The 17,480-nt window shown below is 48.9% G+C and overlaps 1 protein-coding gene across 2 annotated transcripts in view; it reads left to right on the forward strand.

Moving 5' to 3' along the window:
* Window positions 1-17,480, forward strand: part of CSMD1 (CUB and Sushi multiple domains 1) — a 980,559-nt gene that overhangs the window by 732,113 nt on the left and 230,966 nt on the right. The gene's annotated exons all lie outside the window — the stretch shown is intronic.

Here is a 17,480-nt window from a genome sequence, read left to right on the forward strand (position 1 = left end):
TTTGGCAAGGAGAAGTGGGAAAGATGGCCGTTCCACTCAGCACGGGCCTGGAATGTTCTGTGCTAGTGAGCCCAGCCTCGTCTCAGCCCTTCTCAGGTGACTCCAGGCATGAAAACCAACCCTTCGACGCTGGGATTTATTAATCAAAGCCCTTCCCAGACTCCAGGGGACGTTTCCTGGCTCACCCATGAGCGTCTGTTGGGAAACCGTCGTTGTCACCCACACACACTGACCTAAAATATGTCCGAACAGCAGTCTCTAAAATCCAGTTCCACGTGGCGAGAGCAGAGTAACGTTTACGCAGTTCTAATTTGTCACTTATTCGTGTCCACCCCGTGGTACTAGCCACAGATTTGTCCAGCACAGACCAGTGAAAGCCGTGGGGAATGGGACCCTGAGACAGCAGAACACACACTTCCTTTAGCGACGGCCTCCAGCCCGCTGCATAGGTGTGATTTTTACAGTGAGACCGAGGTTTACGTTTAAGGTGTAATTGCACACACATGAATGGATCCCATGATTCTTGTGTTTTATACTTTCCCGTTATGTGCATTGTTAGCTTTCCTCTCGAGATATCCAAATTTCAACTACCAATCCTGCCGATTTCATCATTGAAATACCTGATTATTTTTTTTCTGATAGTTATTTTTTATTTTATTTTTTATATTTAAAATATTTATTTATTTTTTTAATGATTGAATCACCATGGGATGCAGTTACAAAGTTTTCATGACTGAGTTTTAGTCATACAGTGATCCAACACCCTTCCCTCCACCAGTGCACATTTTCCTGATTAACTTTTCATTCCTGCCTTCTTCTTTGTTTTTATACCAAGTATAATTTATACCAACATTGTGAGTTCAGGCAGGAGATTAACTTGTGTAGCTGTTTGCAACGCCGCGTCTGGCAATGATAACACGTATTTTAGGGAAGCATCAATCCCGGGGGCCTGCCTGCCTGGACTGGGAGGCCAACGCCCGAGCCATCCACACACCGTCTGCATCTGTGATTTAATCAGGCGCTCACAGCGCAGCGTGGTCCAGCTTCACACTGAAAGTTCAATCACGGCCAGCCTGTGCATCCCCCCCAGGGCCCCGGCAGCCCTCCCGAGCGTCCTGGCCAGAGCCATGTCGCTGTTTTCGGGATAACGGTGATTTCTGGGTGAGGTTGCAGAGCTCAGACTCCGTCTGTGAGTCTGTAGTGGGAGAGAGTGGAGGGGGGCCGACATCCAAGGGCCACTCCAGCCTGGCCCATGGACAGACCCACAGGCAGACCAAGGGGAACAGAGTTGGGGGTGAAAGGTGGGTGTAGACCCTCAAAGTGAGGTAGAGCCCGGCTTTACGGCCTCTCTGGGGTGGTGTCATCATGGTGCTTAGGGGGGTTGAGTCAGTTCAAAGCCCCCTTCCCCATCAGACCCTCCCTCCCTCCCCCTGCTCACAGCCCCTCCCCATCAGACCCTCCTGCCATGACCCTGCTTAACGCCTCCCCTGCCCCCTATATATGCGCCCCCACCCCACTCCCTGCTTGCTCCCCTCACAGCCCCTGTCTCCCCGCAACCAGGGCCCAGACCTCCTGTAAAAGTGCTCATCTCCCAAAGTTGTTTGCTCTTAAGGAGTGTCTTCACTGTCACCTGTCAAAGCGTCTGGCCATTGGCCACACGTCCCACCCCTGAGGCCTGGGACATGTGTGAGAAAGCAGAGGGGAAATGCACCCAGCTTCCAGGGCACTAGGAAAATGACTACGAATGAGATCACACGTTCAAAAACGAGCTGAATGATCATATTATAAAGTGTGTTTCCTGCCTTGGAAACGTTTGGTGTGGGTGAAACCTAGGCTGCATCTTGTCCTTCCCGGCTGCTCTGCACTGCTTTGAGTCACTGGCTTTCCGCTATGCCCGAAAGGCCTTCAGCAGGCCTGTGGGGGCCTTAGGCTGCTCGAGGGGCCCCAGCAGCCTCTCAGGAAGCTGGTCAGGACGGCTGATGTCAGGAACCCTCCCACGAAGGGCCAAGAGTGGTTTCAGTCTGGGCTTATGACGCAAAATCTCCATGAGAGATCAATCCTGTGCCTTATTACCATTTACCCCTCAAAATATGGGAGTTTTCCAACTCCTTCCTTGGAAGGAAGCACAGGGTAAGGATTACCTAAAAATGCAGAAAAGAAACCTTTGTTTTGTGTCTCTCCCCAGACTGAGTAGGTCATTATGGGAGCCGCGTGCCTCTGTTATAAGATGCTCAGGTGAGCTTGAGGAAGCGGAGAGTGAGGACAGGTGATGACCCCATAAGACAATCACCTAGAACACAGTCCCCCACCTAGAGGCAGAGGGAACTGTGGTAGGAAAGCGCCACGAGTGCCAGGCTAGGACTGACACCCCCTTTCCTTGGTGAGCCTGCCTTGTGCCTGCTGCGGACGCCGGGTGAGTCCGAAGTGTGGACGTATGAGCCATGGACATGAGGGTTGGACACAGAGTGATCTTTAGATGCAGGACACAAAGTCACAGGGGAAGGAAATAGCAAATACTCAATGGTAACAGAAACTGAGAACGGCCTTTAATCAGAAATGGGCCACTGTGGGAGAAGGGGAGGCTGGGACGTGAGGCTGGAGGTGGCATCTGGGAATTTGGGTTTTTATTTTTCTTTTTGGCATGAAACTCTGCCATTGTCAATATCGCAAACCACAGTGCCTAAAATCCAATTCAACAAACAAAGAGATCAAAGAGGAAAATTCCGGAAGTTCAGCATTGTGTTATGGGAACTCTGTGTGCTGAGGGTTTGTCCTGGGGTGGGTTGGAGCTCAGGGACCCTAACCCCTACGTCCTTCCTCCCTCCTGTTCTCCTGACATCCTCCCCTCACCCGCAGGGCCCTGCCTGTCCCTGTGTATCCCCAGCCACACTCAGCCTGTCTGCCCTTCCCTGAGAAATCCCACTCGGAATATGGTTTCTTAACTGACAAAAGTCCTCACAGCCTGGCTATGAATATGATCCCTGTTGAAATAATTTAAATTGCTATTTAAAGCTTTTGAAAAAATACTTATCATGCAGAGCTGAAATAATATAAAGTTTAAATTCAGTGAAATTAATACCTTTGTTGAATTTTTTTCACCCTATGGAAAAGGACCATTTTGTAAGTGGTTCTATTTATTTGCATATTCCTTTGGAATTCATTGACTTATTCCATGATACCCAGAAGAGTCCAAGAGAATTTTAATTATACCTTTACTAGAGACAAAATAATATGGGCATTAATTTTCTCTAGGTTTTAGAGCCAATGATTTCTGAAAGATTGAAGCAAGCATTATTCCTGACATTCTTAAAATGACCTGGGCAATCATCCCAGATATACAGTTTTGCATTTCATGTTACTAAACCATTTTTGAGGAAACTTTAACGTCACATCCCTTGATCTCAACAGATGAGGAAATCTGTTTATATTGTCTTGAGAAGTGTGGACCCATAATGGAATGGATATTGACGTCATCTTAATAAGTGAGGTCAATAACGTAATGGATATTGACATCATCTTGATAAGCATGGATCAATAACAATATTTACTAATACACGATGCATCACCCTGGCTACTTCTAGTCTTCCTGCTGCAAATCCTTAAAGGATTCATAATTTTCTTTGCCTGGGAAGCTCTATTTTCAGAGTCGTTCCTTGTGAAATGAAGTTATAACTCAATTGATTCTTTGGGGATTGATCTTTCTATCTTATTTCATTAGCCAATTATAATCTGATGAGCTGGAGGCAGGAAGCTGATAGTTTTGCAAGTTCATATCATTTTCTTAGCCACAGGTATTCAGGTAATGAGCAGATAAAGGCCTTGTGCATCTTGACAAGTTAGAGTTTAAATGACGGGTAGTGAAAATGACAAAAAATATAGAATTAAGGCTAATTAAATATTCATTAAAATCTCACTTTTCTGAGCAGTATTAAAGAGCTGATGTTGTCTTCTTTGTTCCTTCAGAAACTATGCCATGTTTTATAGATGAAGGCCCACTCCTAGCAAATTTAAAGGCATCCTCAAAAGACACTAGCTTAAAAAACCACTCTGGAAAAACACAGACAAAAAAATCCTATTTCAAATAACTTCAATGAAAAATATTGCCTTGAAATAAACACAAAATCCCTTTCCTGTTCCACCAGCTGTGTCTTACACTTTATTACATTGAATCCAAGATGAACATGTTTCCATATTTTAGTATCTCCAAAAGGATAATTTACTTGACAGTACTTGTCTCTGTCCTTTCTTGGTGGCATATAAACGAATTCTGCTTCTCATTTCCTGCCTACTGTTTTTCCCAGCTCCCTCAACACAGCGAGTTCTAGAATCTTCTTCCGGCTTCTGCCTGCATCTCTCTCGAGGCACAGAGAAGAGCGAGGGAAGATAGGGAACAAGTCAAATACTGGGGTCCTCAACAGTTCGAAGTGCAGATCAGCTAAATTCACAAAAGTGATAGAAACAGGATATCTGAATTAATATGGCACCACACGGCACAACCTTACAAGACTAGAGTGTAAACAATCCTATCTCGAACTGTGGCCCTCCAGGGTGTGGCGAGGGGGTTGGTTTTAAAGGAGAGGGAGATGCTACTTGAGGACAAGTTGGCCTTTTAAGGTTTGAATCGGCATTTCCTAAGCCCCTCAGACAGCCCAGAGGAAGAGTTTCAGAGGATAGAGCTGGGAGAGAGACTGGGAGAGAGAAAGGGGAAGAAGGAAACCATTTCTGGGGAGCCTAGAATGTGTCAGATGCTTTACAGCTATTTCTGCATTGAAAAGTCTGCAAGACCTGGGAAGGAGCCTGCAGCGGGCAGTGTGGCAGCCAGGCTGACGGGAGCCAGGACGGGCTCCTTGGCAGGGGACGAAGGTGGCTTCTCCTTGCCTGCACACCCCAACCCCCAGGCACTCACAGATGCCCTCACTGGGCAGCTAAACAGCCCGCCACACCCCTGCCCCAGCCTTGATTGATTGATTTATTTGGGCTCTTTGAGTCATACCTGGACACACTCTGGGTTTACTCCTGGCTCTGCATCAGGAATTGACTCCAGTGAACCTGCCTTTTGAGCCCCATGCAAAGACCAAGCTTCCCTGCCCCCATACCACACCCCCCTCCCAGATGCAGGGGAGTCTGGCTCAGCCAAGATGTGTAGATGACCAGGCATAAACATGGCCAGTGGCCAGCTCTGGAGTATGGCGACTGGTACTGGAGCAGGTAATACCCGACCTTGCAAAGTGACCCTGAAATGAGGCCCCACAGATGGGAGTATCTGGGTAAGATTGGCAAGAACAGGAAGTCAGCACCAGGTGACCAGCCTTGAGCCTCACTTGACCTCCTAATCATGTGAGCCCAAGACACAGAAACTGTTATGTATGTTTAGCTATGTGGTCATCCTAACCACAGCATCTGGCCTTGATTGGGATTGGACCCAATCATTGGACCCAAAGCAGAGTAGGAAAGGTCATCGACAAATAATGCTAAACTTTATGTGATTGGACCTTCCCTGAACTGACGTTCCATTTGCTCTCAATGGAATGAACATCTCCGAATGCAGCAGCTATGTGTACCTGGGTCGAGAACTCAACATGAGGAACGACTTGGCGCCAAAACTGTGCAGGATGAAGAGAGCAGCGTGGAATGCCTTCAAGAGAATCAAAGAAGTGATTAAGAGGACGAAGAACCTCTGGCTCCAGGCACATCTTTTCGACTCTACTGTTCTTCCTGCACTAACATATTCCTCGTAGACCTGGGCCCTACGCAAACAGGATGAGAATGCTATTCGGGTATCCCAAAAAGGAATCGAAAGAGCCATGCTAGGAGTATCATGTTTCACTCAAGTGAGAGAAGGAATCTGGAGTTCCAACCTCCATTGACAGTCAAGAATCAGGGATGCTGTTTCGTTTGCCAAGACATAAAAAATCAGATGGACCAGACATGTAATGTGATTCAGAGATGACTGCTGGACTAGAGCTGTTACTGACTGGATTCCACGGGACATCAAAAGACGGCGTGGCCGCCCACCAATGAGATGGTCAGACTTCTTCATCAAAACCCTGAACGAATGGTTTGTGGCTCTTCCTGTTCCTAGAGTGAGCAGATATCACTGGGCTACACTAGCACGAGACAGGGACAAATGGAGACGTTACTACTGGCGCCTGCTCGAGCAAATCGAAGATCAACAGGATGACAAGTGATACAAGTGACCTTCCTGTAAAGCCGAGATCCTCTATAACATATGTGTGTAGCACTGTACTGTAGCACTGTCGTCCCATTGCTCATTGATTTGCTCAAGCAGGCACCAGTAACGTCTCCACTGTGGGACTTGTCCCACAGTAACAAGCTTGTAGCTTGCCAGGCTCTACCATGCGGGCAGGATACTCTGTAGTTTGCTGGACTCTCCGAGAGGGACAGAGGAATTGAGCCGAGGTCGGCTGCCTGCAAGGCAAACGCCCTACCCACTCTGCTATCAAAGTGAGCAGCCATCGGCTGCTCCCAAGGGTGTTTCTCTGCTCACCTGTTGTCTTTCGCCTCACGTCTAACCAGACTCGCTGTGCAACATGTCCTGGCACCGTTGGGGAAAACTGTTCAATAACCGGCACTGCCCAGAGGCTCGGTGTGTGCTGGCACAGACCCCATGATGGCAGCAGGGGCTCTGCACCTCTGTCACTCCCACTGGCCACGAGGCATTCACCTCCACAAGACTCCCACCTGCCCCACCCCCCTACAGCCCTAGGCATCAGGTGCGAGCCTCCAGTGACCGTCCTTGAGTCCTCACTGCAGGTGTCCACAGAGCAGCTGCTGTCCAAGGCCTGGACTCAACTATATCAGATCAGAAATGAAAGAGAAATTTTTTATAAATGGAACCAGTGGAGCAGCAAGGGTCAGGAAAAAACTCTGAACAAGTTTATGCCAACAAATTGGATAACCGCGAAGAAATCAAGAAATTCCTAGCTAGTCACCCACCGAGATGGAAATACAGCAAAAATAGAAAAACTGACCAGCCCAATAATGTGTAAAGAGATTGAATCAATAACTTTAAAATCTCTCAACAAAAGCCCATTAGCTTCACTGCTAGAGGTTTTTCCTAACACTGAGGGGAAAATTAGCACCAATAATTGTGAAACTCTTCCAAAAACTGAACAGGGAAAAATATCTTGAGCCTAGATATTAAGAGATCAACATTATTCTGATAAAGGCAGATAAACACGCTAAGAAAATAATTACATATCAACATCTCTCATGAACCCAGATGCAAATAACCTCAGTCAAATACCAACAAACTGAATTAAACATAAAAGTAAATGTAGCATCCTCTAGGATGAAGTGATATTTATTTATTTAAGGCAAGGGCAGCACAATCTACACACATGAATAAATAAACTTCTGTCAAAAACAAAGGTTAAAATCATAGGGCTTTCTCATTGAATATAGAAGCATTTGATAAAATACAACATCCATTCATGATACAAAGCTTCTGAAAATTAGTTATAGAGGAAATGCATCTCAACATGATAAAGGCCACATATGAAAAGCTCCCAGCTAATGTCACACGTGTGGAAAGCCGAGAGCAGAAAGACAGCAGGTGCCTAATCCCAACCCTTTGATTTGACACAGTAATAGAAGAGCTACAGATAGTCATTAGACAAAAGGGAGATGAAAATCTTCCAGAGTGGAAAGGAAGAAGTAAAATTGTCTACAGATGATGGGATGTTTTCATGGACCTACACTCCACCCAAGAGTTATTACAACTAATAAACAATTTTAGTGAGCTACAATACATATAAAAACCACTTAAATTCCTCTACACTCAAACTTAAGAATACACAAAACAATCAGAGTGATCTCATTGACAAAGGCACTAAAAAGACTAAAATACTTGGGAGCACATCTAAAACTAGGTGCTTGAGGACCCGTGTGTTGAACAGTTCAAATTCTGATCAATAAAGTGAAGGCCACATACAAGTGAGAAGAATTCTTGTGTTCCTGCATTGGGATAGTAAACTGTGTGTGTGTATACATTCTATTGATGGCAATTCCTATCATAATGTCAGGGACATGGTTTCAGAGAAACAGAAGGAAAAATCCCATAGTTCTTATGAAATAACAAGAAAGCCCAAGTAGCTAATGAATTCTGAACCAGAGGAAAGCTGAACATCCTGTGTCCTGATTTTAGACTGGCAGAAGGAACCCAGAGAAGAACCCTGGGAGATAAGTGTGGCCACACTGCACAGCCACCTGTCTCTGACAAAAACACTCCTGGTTCATGATGGGGAAAGAACAGATCTTTGAGAAATGGTCTGGGAGGGCTGGTTGCCACACACAATAAACCATCACCACCAACAGCCACAAAGATCCGTGGAAACTGCACCAAAGACTTAAAAGATCTGAAATCGTGGGGCATCAGCACAGACCAGTGCTTGTTCAATTTGACGACTCTCTCTGCTTGTGGCCCCTGGCACCGACCTGTGCCAGGAACAGCAGCCACCGTCAACTTCTGCACCTGGTGGCTTCGTGTGTCAGGAAAGGGAGCACGGCCGAGAGAACTCTGTAGAACTCATCAGGCCTTATAGTGAGACGGAGAAGGGTTCTGCAACCCGACAGAACAAATAACAAGTTAACTAACTAAACATGGCTGTCATGGCCCTGGCCTTTCCTGGCTCCTTCTTTTTCTCTGCCTTTCTACGCCCCTCCCAGAGAGGTCCAGAGAGAGAGGGTGGCCAGCACCCAGGGAAAGGGCCTGACTCCTCCCTTGTACCTGGGCCCAGCACACCGGGTGGACACGGCTAACTTGTCTTTGGCGGAAGCACAAATTCCAGTTTGTTTGGTTGTGTGATCAAAATTCACCTATAAATAATTAATCGGCCACAAGTCTTAGCTTCAAATATGATCTCCACAAGTTTGAAAGACAGAAAAATGCGTATGAGCCCCGCGAATGTCGGGTGGGAAGAATCAATGATTGGACTGTGGATTCTGGATGTAGACCTGGGATCACAAAGTCTGGGCACGTGCTCTACCACTGGACTGCATCCTTGGACCCTGTATCTACAGACTTGACTTTAAATATGTTTATTAGGGCCTGGGGGCTGTCCAGGTATTGTCGGGAATCAAACCCGGGTCTCGAGTCTCTCCCTGTCCTGGGTCTGGGTTGCAAAGCACTGAGCTTCTCCAGGGAAGGCTGGTTGGAAATCTGTCGGTGTACAGAGAAATGCCTAAGTCGGTCGGCATCTTCCAAGTGTGGAACCCATGTGTCCACTTAGAAGTCTTTTCTTTTGTGGTTGGAAAATGTATTTTAGAGCTGTTTTAGATGCAAAGCAATATTGACCATCAGCTACAAAGAGTTCCTCCCGGTTCGTGCTCTTGAAACAGCACAAAATGCATACCCACGTCCATTTCTGTATGTGGCAACTGGGAACAAAGAGGTGACTGCTTTCTTACACGCATCTATGAAATGTCTTTAGGAAATAGCTGGACACGTACGGGGTTATATCGTCTTCATGACAGGACACTGGAGTAATAACTGACTATAATATTTAAGGCACTGGCAAGGGAGCCAAGGCTGGCATCCACTTCACTCCTTGGTCATTGTTTCTACATCATCTTGCCGGTCACTTGGTTGTTTCTTGTCCCAACTTGCCCTGACAGCCATGAATCTCTTGTGGAGTTCATGAAAATGCTTGCTTTGCAAAGATGAACTGCAGGCCGACTTTGGGCCTGAGGGTTACGTTTCTGTAGCTTTAAATACTGCCATCCTACTTTTCCTCTTCTCCTCTCACTGCAAATGATTTCATGCCAATACAGGATCTGTGGATGCTGGCAGAGTCTTTAGCTAAATATCAGCCTACATTTGGAAGCCAGACACCTGAAGAGAAGAGACGAATCGATTTTTCTGGACAGTGAAACAGTGCAAAGAGATTGTGGGAGCATCCAAGGAGCTTAGGAAAAAGCTTAGTCCCCAAGAGGGGTTGCAGGGTCTTCAGCACCTTGGGAGGAAATGTACCTTGCCAGGAATCAGGCTGGAAGAGATGCAGTGGCTGTGGGCATTGCAGGGAAACCGTGTGCCACAGCCTAGGCAGAGAGGGGTTGATGGCAGAGTTTGACGATACCCTCATCAAATTCTAAAAGAGTTCCAACTTCTTTGTTGAGAAAATCCTTGTAGACAGTAATTGCACTCTTCCTTGCCCCCCGCCCCCCCGGAGGAAGAAAGGTCGAATTAGGAAGATTCAGTTCATGACTAGCTTCCCTGAGGAAAGCAGACTGCCCCAGGCTTCCTAGCCAGACAAGCGTGCGTGCAGTTTGGCCCTGCCACAGCCTCTCTCCAGAAAGCAAACTGGCCAGTGAGTGTGCCTGTAAGGGAAACAGTCACAGCAAACGCCGTGACAGGGATGGACAAAGCCAAAACAATGTTCATTCCCATTACTGCCCGGGCCCCTGCAGACGAAGGTCCCTGCGGGATGCAGGGCTGTGCAGCCAATGGCTCTTGCCTCATCTGAATCCTGCGGATGCCTCTGGGACGGTCCTTTGTCACTCACCTGGTCATCCCCAGTGTCCAGCAGTGGGTGCCCTCAGCACCCAGTCTCGCCTCACCCAAGGGAATTTCCAAGTGCCTCCCAGGATTCTCAGCCGGTGCCCCCTGAGATTTAGGGGGAAGAGGCAGCACTGGGGAGGGATTGTGAAGAACCACCTATGGGTGGGGGCAGAGGGAAGTCTAGGAGACCCCAGCCCCAGGCCTGCACCGTGAGGCTCTCACCTGGTGACCGGGAGCTGGCCCCGGCGCTACGGGGAGGGCTGACACGCTCCACAGCTCCCGACAGTAGGTGCTGGCAGAAGTGCAAGCACACACCCCAAGTTCTTGGGGACGGGGAGGGGGGTCACTCAGCAAACCTGCAAGGGTTCTGGGGAATGAGGCAAGTACTGGAGGCAGGGCAGGGCAGGTGGACAGTCAGAGGTGGACACAGATGACTCAGCATCCTGCTTGGGCCTTCAGGAGCCTCTCTCCACTGTGACTTCCAACTGTCAATCAAGCTCCTCTATTTGAGTGAAACTTGCTGTCATCCCCCCCCCCGCCTTCTTCAGGGCTGGTGGGTGCCCCCCAGACTCACCAACTCCAAACGTAAAGCTGAAGCGAGTGTAGGACAACAGGCAGAGATGCAGTAAGCTGGGCAAGCGTCGCTTTTCACGCGCAGTCCAAGCACTTCAGAACAGGGCGAGTGGACAGTCCGTTGAGCAGCTCATTATTTTCACATGTCGGCCGTCGGTAGTGCTGACTGGGGCAGGAGGCCAGGCAGCTGGTCTGGTCATTCTTATGGGTCGTCTGGCTGCAGACGCAGGGAGGGCTGCCCGGGCCCTCGCAGGACTCCCGTGCTCTGTGTGTCCACCTGCAGAGCACACGGCCATCGTGGACAGTATCTAGCTTGAAATTACCCATCGCTCTCGGCAACACCATTTCCCGTTCAGCGCATCTCTTTGTGCCTCCCTCTAATTTTTGCCCAGCGTTCTTATTCCCAGGAAGATCTATGGATTTACCCATGAACCCCTTTCGTCTCTGTGCCTTCAATAGAAAACAATAGAGGCACAGGTGTTTGTCTGCCTGTGTGCAGCTGAATTTCCAGTACTCCGAACTCAGTCCAGCGAGTGATGAGGTAATCACTACATATTCAGCGAGTGGCCACGGCACGTGGAGCTGGCAAGATGAGTGAGGAGCCTGCGTTTACTCTGCGATAATTTCATGGAAGGCTTTGCCACGTGAAATGCCAACTGGCTGCAGCTGCCCAGGAGGTAGCCCACCTCTCCACAGGAGGGTCCAGCACACTCTGCCACCAGCTCTTGCCCAAAAAGAGCTAAGTGAATGGTGAACTGAGGAAGGGAACAGCTTGGCTGACTCACATACAAAACTGTAGGCAACTGGAGATAGAACTTACCTAGCACACAGAAGACCCAGGTTCAACCCCTGGCACCCCACACAGTCCCCGAGCACTGCCAGGAGTGATGTCTGAGCACAGAGAGCAACTGGCAGGTGTAGCCCAAAAGCCTATATAGGATAATCAGAAGTTATTCTGGATAAGTTGTAATGTACAATAACTTTTGATTTTCAAGTGCAGGACCCAATTTCACTGAGCAGTTGTATAGAAAGTGTCTGCATCCACGAGCACGTGCATGTCAACACAAATACAGATGCTGAAAAAGCATCTTGTGTTTGTCAGTGTTCTGCATCCAAAAGATAGATAGATGATAGATAATGCATGTCAGTAGACTGGGAAAAGACGATAGATAACTGATGATGAGTAAAGGGGGGGTGGGTAAGTAGATGGATACATAGATAGTTGGACATGCGGACGGGTGGGTGGCTAGATGTAGGTGTGGGGGGTAAGTGGGCGGATGAGTAGAGGGATGATAGACAGATGGACGAAGAGACAGACAGACAGTGCAGTAGCAGCTGTCGGCTGGACCCTGAGCGTTGAGTCCAGGAGCTGCTGTGCATTAGCAAGAATGCTGTGGAATATTCAGTCTGTGTACAGGGTCCAAGATCCAGTGCACGAGTCAGAGGGAGGAGGACGCAGATGTGCCTGTCCCAGCATTGTCTGCTTGCTTTCATCCACCTCTCTGCCATGGCGTTCTCAGAGCTTGGCCAGTGCCCACCTGTGTGTGATCCTTCCTCCTCCACCTACTTAAACCCTTACTCTTCTGCAAACATCCTCCACCCCGACACAAAATCACAGAGAAACAAGCTTTTCCCAGCTCTCCGCTGTCTCTCAGGCCCGGCCAGGCAATATCTGACATCAACCGTCATCATATTGGCATTTCCTAGTTACATTGAAGATCAGATTCCGCCAGGGCCTCTGGTGCGGGACACACAGAATCTGAACCACGTGGGCAGCATGCCAGTAATGCTGATGGTGAACCCGACATGGCCCCTGGTTGAGGAACAAGCAGCTCCACCTCCAAGTTGGGCGAAATAAGGGCTCAGGGGCTGTGTGTGGGTCATCAGGTGGCACCCTCTGGGTGATCTGCCCTGATGCTGCCTCAGGAGTGCTCACCCCTGGGATCTGGCTGCAGCTGTGCCTCGCACCTCTTGGCCAAATGCCATTGCCCTTCCCATGGTGATTGGCTCTCACATTAGCACAACCCAGTTCTAAACAGCACAAGCTCCTTTTCCTCCTCACTCGGCTCACACTGCCGGGAATAGTTGCGGTTCCCAGAGTGAGAGTAGAATGATGACTCGGTCCCAGTGGGAAGGTAGAACATGCACTCCCACCCTCTGCTTAGCCGTGCTTTCCTCGTGGCAGCTCAAGCCCTGCTTCCAGCAGGCTGGGGGTCCACCGCAGTGTAGCTGCCCTGCAAAATAGTGCATAGCCGCTCAGAACCCACAGGGCTGCGTCTGCGCCTCCGAGTTCTTGTGAGAAGGGTCAGTCTATGGAGCAGGAATGTTTTTGCTAATTAAAACACATCAACTTAGCATCTACAGTTGCCCAAAGTGAGTGACCCTCAGAGTCGGGAGGCCAGAGGTGCAGACACTTTCCCTGCGGGTGTCGGGGGTGCTGATCTGCATCTTCACCTCTCAGAAGCACGTTCTTAAATGTTTATAGGATATGGGACTATGGATTTACTACCGGGGTTTGCTTCTGAATGACCTGGGAAGGCAAGTACTAAGGGGTCAGATGAAAAAGAGGAGCTAAGGATTACAGATGATCACAGCCAAGTGGTGTGTGTGTGTGGGGGGGGGGGGGGGGGAGGGTGAATGGGGCATTCAGAACTTTTACCTTAAGCTTTACCTTAAGCTTTTTTTTTTTACCTTAAGCTTTTACCTTAGCTCTGTTTTATTTTAACATCATTTTTTCCCATATGAAAAAAGACAATGAAAACAGCAACTCTTGGCAAGACATGAGATGTCGAGGCAATAAGTCATTCCGCCCTTAATAAGGACAAGCCTCTTATCACCTCCAGCTGATCTTTTTAATATCCAGCACAATAAAAATTGTTGTCTTTCACAGTGCAGGGGGAGAGGAAGGGGGAGGGTGCAGGAAGGGCAGGGCGGGGCAAGGAAGGTGGCACTTCTTGAGGCAGGGATGGATGCTGAGGATGGATGCAGGTCTGCCCGACCCGCCCCTGGTTTCTGCCCTCAAATTAGTTATGTCGGATGAAGTCATTTGATTGGAAAGACAGTAGACAACCAATGAGATTTCTTATGCAAATAAGTCTTGTAGGGTGACCAATCAACTTGCAAATGCCTTGTAAGGGTCTGGGAACTGATTGGTGGACTTGTCATTGGCCCCTCCCTCCTCATTTCCTCTGTAACAGGGCTGGGGTGGGAGGGTAGGACCAGGCAGCACCCGGCAGACCTGGTCCACGTCAACACTCCCCCCCTTCCCCCCTCCCCCTGCTGCTCTCTGTCCAGCACCAGCAACCCGCGGCCACGTCTAGGAGCCTGGGGCTGGGCCTCCCCCTTTCAGAGAGTGTTAAATGCCTGGTGGGTATGTTATTTAAACAATTAACTGGACAGGTGGACTGTCCCAATTTTTAGGAATGTCCTAGATGTTTCTCCTGCCCTGGAGAACCACCTCGACCCAGGCAACAGCCACTGCAGGAGCCTCGCTTGCCTGCCCTTGGTTTCCATGGCAACAGCTGGCATGGACCCCCCCCCAAATCTGTATCTTGTCCTTAATCTAGTCTAGACCTGGCATTTCACAGGTGTCATTCTCCATTGCCCGAGTCAGCCGTGTCCTTAACTCTGGTCCATCAGCAGACAAGTTCTAACCCAGGCAGCAGCATACCAGGATACCCATCCAAGAGGCCTAAAAAGTAAAAATAAAACCCATAAAGTTTAAGGAACACAGGGGCAGGTGTGACTTTTCCAGAATCATCACCTTTTCTTGAAAAATCTGGGTTTTGCAGCCAGAAAAAAGTATCGTCTGGTCATTTCTTCAGGGAATCTAGCTGGGAGAAATGCCTCTGTTCTCAAGTCTGTATTACAGAATACTCAGCTCTGGGTGTCTGTACAAGGATAAAACATAGGCGTTCATAACTTCCTGGGTGCCCAGCACTCATCTGCCTTCCCTCCCCCTTCCTGGAACCAGGACATGACACATTCGGTCACCCATCTTTAACATCTGCTTAGAGTCTCTCTTGATGTAATCAAGACCTATAGTATTGTCAGTAGGCTGGTCTTTTAGCTGCCATGTGAACTGGTCAAGTCTCTTCCAAGTGAAATCTAGCTTTCATGGAACTAATATCAGAAGTCACTAACATGGGGGAAATCACAAAGATCACAGAGGCAGGCACCAACATTTTTGTTCTCAAATATTTGTCCCCCAAAATTGATGCTAGCTGAGGTTTTATCCCTTTCAATAACTTCTAGATGACCCCTGTGCGCATGACCCAAAGGCATTCTCTTCATCCTAGATTTCTGGGGCTCAGAACAGTAACAAGGGAAGAAAGGGAGTGTCTCCTGCATTTCTGCATTTGGTTGGTTGGTGTTTCCAGCTGATATTGGCATCTCCACAGGAGGCTCTGTACATTATCACCTGCAGACAGGCCCCCTCAGAAGGCACCATGCTGGCCACTTCTCAACGCTTTGTATCGTGGTTCTCTCTGGGAGAAGTTTTATGCGAGGAATGTACCATCTCCCCCATGTCACTACATTAAATTTGATGCAATATACCATTTAATGAAATTAATGAGGCTTTTCCAAAGGCATCCGAGGAAACAGCAAAAATATCAGTGTTTGCAAAATGAGAAACATTAAAGTCAAGGAGGAGAGGGACCCCCGTTTAAACTGAAAATACAGTTGCAATTCAGAAATTTAAAAAGAAATTCTGCAAACACGTCTGCTTGGCTGGGTTCTAGAATTCCCCCATGCAATTGGTGGCCAGGGAAAAAAGGGGGAAACAAACCTCATTGCTTTTGCCCTTTGGGTGGGTGGGTCAGGGGTGGTCCTGGTGGGTCCCCTGCAGGAAGGTGCATGCAGAGCTGGGCTGGGTGAGCTGGTCCCAAGCATCTTCCACACAGAAACCCAGTCAGGCGCCCTTGTGTCTACACCCCAGTAGACCCGCCCTACATCAGACTTCCCGGGTGTTCGACCCACAGATGTGGCCCAGGTACCACAGCCGCCGCCACCCCCGAGTCAGCCCAGTTCCTCCCCCAGAGCTCCCCACTACGACACTCAAGCAAGAGGGAATTTAGAGCAGGATTTGTAGGCAGCCAAAGCCTGTATTGGCGATGCAGGAGCCTCAGGCCAGAGTCGTGACCGGGGTAAATGGAGGCACAGTCTCTTGCCAGTCCAGGCGGCCTGTGTGTCCTCCTGGGAAAGAGACAGCTGAGTGGGACTTCCTCAGGCGGCCACGTGCGGGCAGGAAGCGTCTGTGGAGGGGAATGGATGCGATAGGCTTTGGAGGAGGCAGGTGCTGAGGACCCTGAGCTGTGCCACGGCTGCTGCCCCGGGGCCGCCCTGTGGGTGCAGCGAGCAGGCACCGGGCACGGAGAACCCGGCATTCAGCTTGGGCTCCACAAGACGGAGGACACAGGCAAAGCACATGGGCGACCCTGACTCAGTCTCCTCACCACATGTGGTCTCCTGAGGCCTGCTAGAGAGAGCCTGGCCAGGAGGACACCCTGAGTGGCACGATGTGGCCCTGCTCCCCTCACACCACACACACACACACACACCCCACATACACGGGCTCGAATGGCCTCTCACACACCACACGCACTCACACCACAGAGACGCATTTTCACACACACACGCACACACCATACATTAACACACTTTCATTCACACACACCACATGCACACACAGTACTCTCATGCTCACATCCTTACCCACACACTCACACCACACACACCACACACTTTCATGACACTCTCACACATATGTACACACTCACACCACATAGAGACACATTTTCACACACGCTCAACCAAATCACACATTCACGCAACTTCAAGTCACTCCACACATCACATGCACACACACAAGACTCACACACACACATTCTCATCCACACACACACTCACACACCACACATTCACACACTTTCATACACAGTCACATACTGCATACTCACACACAAACTCACATACACTCCCAACACCCACACACTCATACACTTTCATACACACATACCACATACTCACATTCCCAACACCCGCGCACTCACACACCACACATTCACACACTTTCATACACATTCTCACATGCTATATGCACATGCAACACACACAACACACACATTCTCACACACATTCACCCATATCACAATGCACTCACGCACACACACATCTCTCACGCACAGTCCCTACAAGTGGACACACACCATTCGCATTCACACATGCACACACAAGACAGAGAAGCTCTAGGCAAGGAGCATGGATGCACCCATTGACTTGGGTCCTGCTGGGAGCAAAGACAGGCCCAGATGTTGGCCTGAAGTCCTCTGACCTCCACTTGTGAATGAGAATGTCCCCCTGGAAGTGGTGGCGAATATTATTGTTC

The sequence above is a fragment of the Sorex araneus genome, chromosome 1, assembly GCF_027595985.1.
Source record: "Sorex araneus isolate mSorAra2 chromosome 1, mSorAra2.pri, whole genome shotgun sequence".
Taxonomy (NCBI): domain Eukaryota; kingdom Metazoa; phylum Chordata; class Mammalia; order Eulipotyphla; family Soricidae; genus Sorex; species Sorex araneus.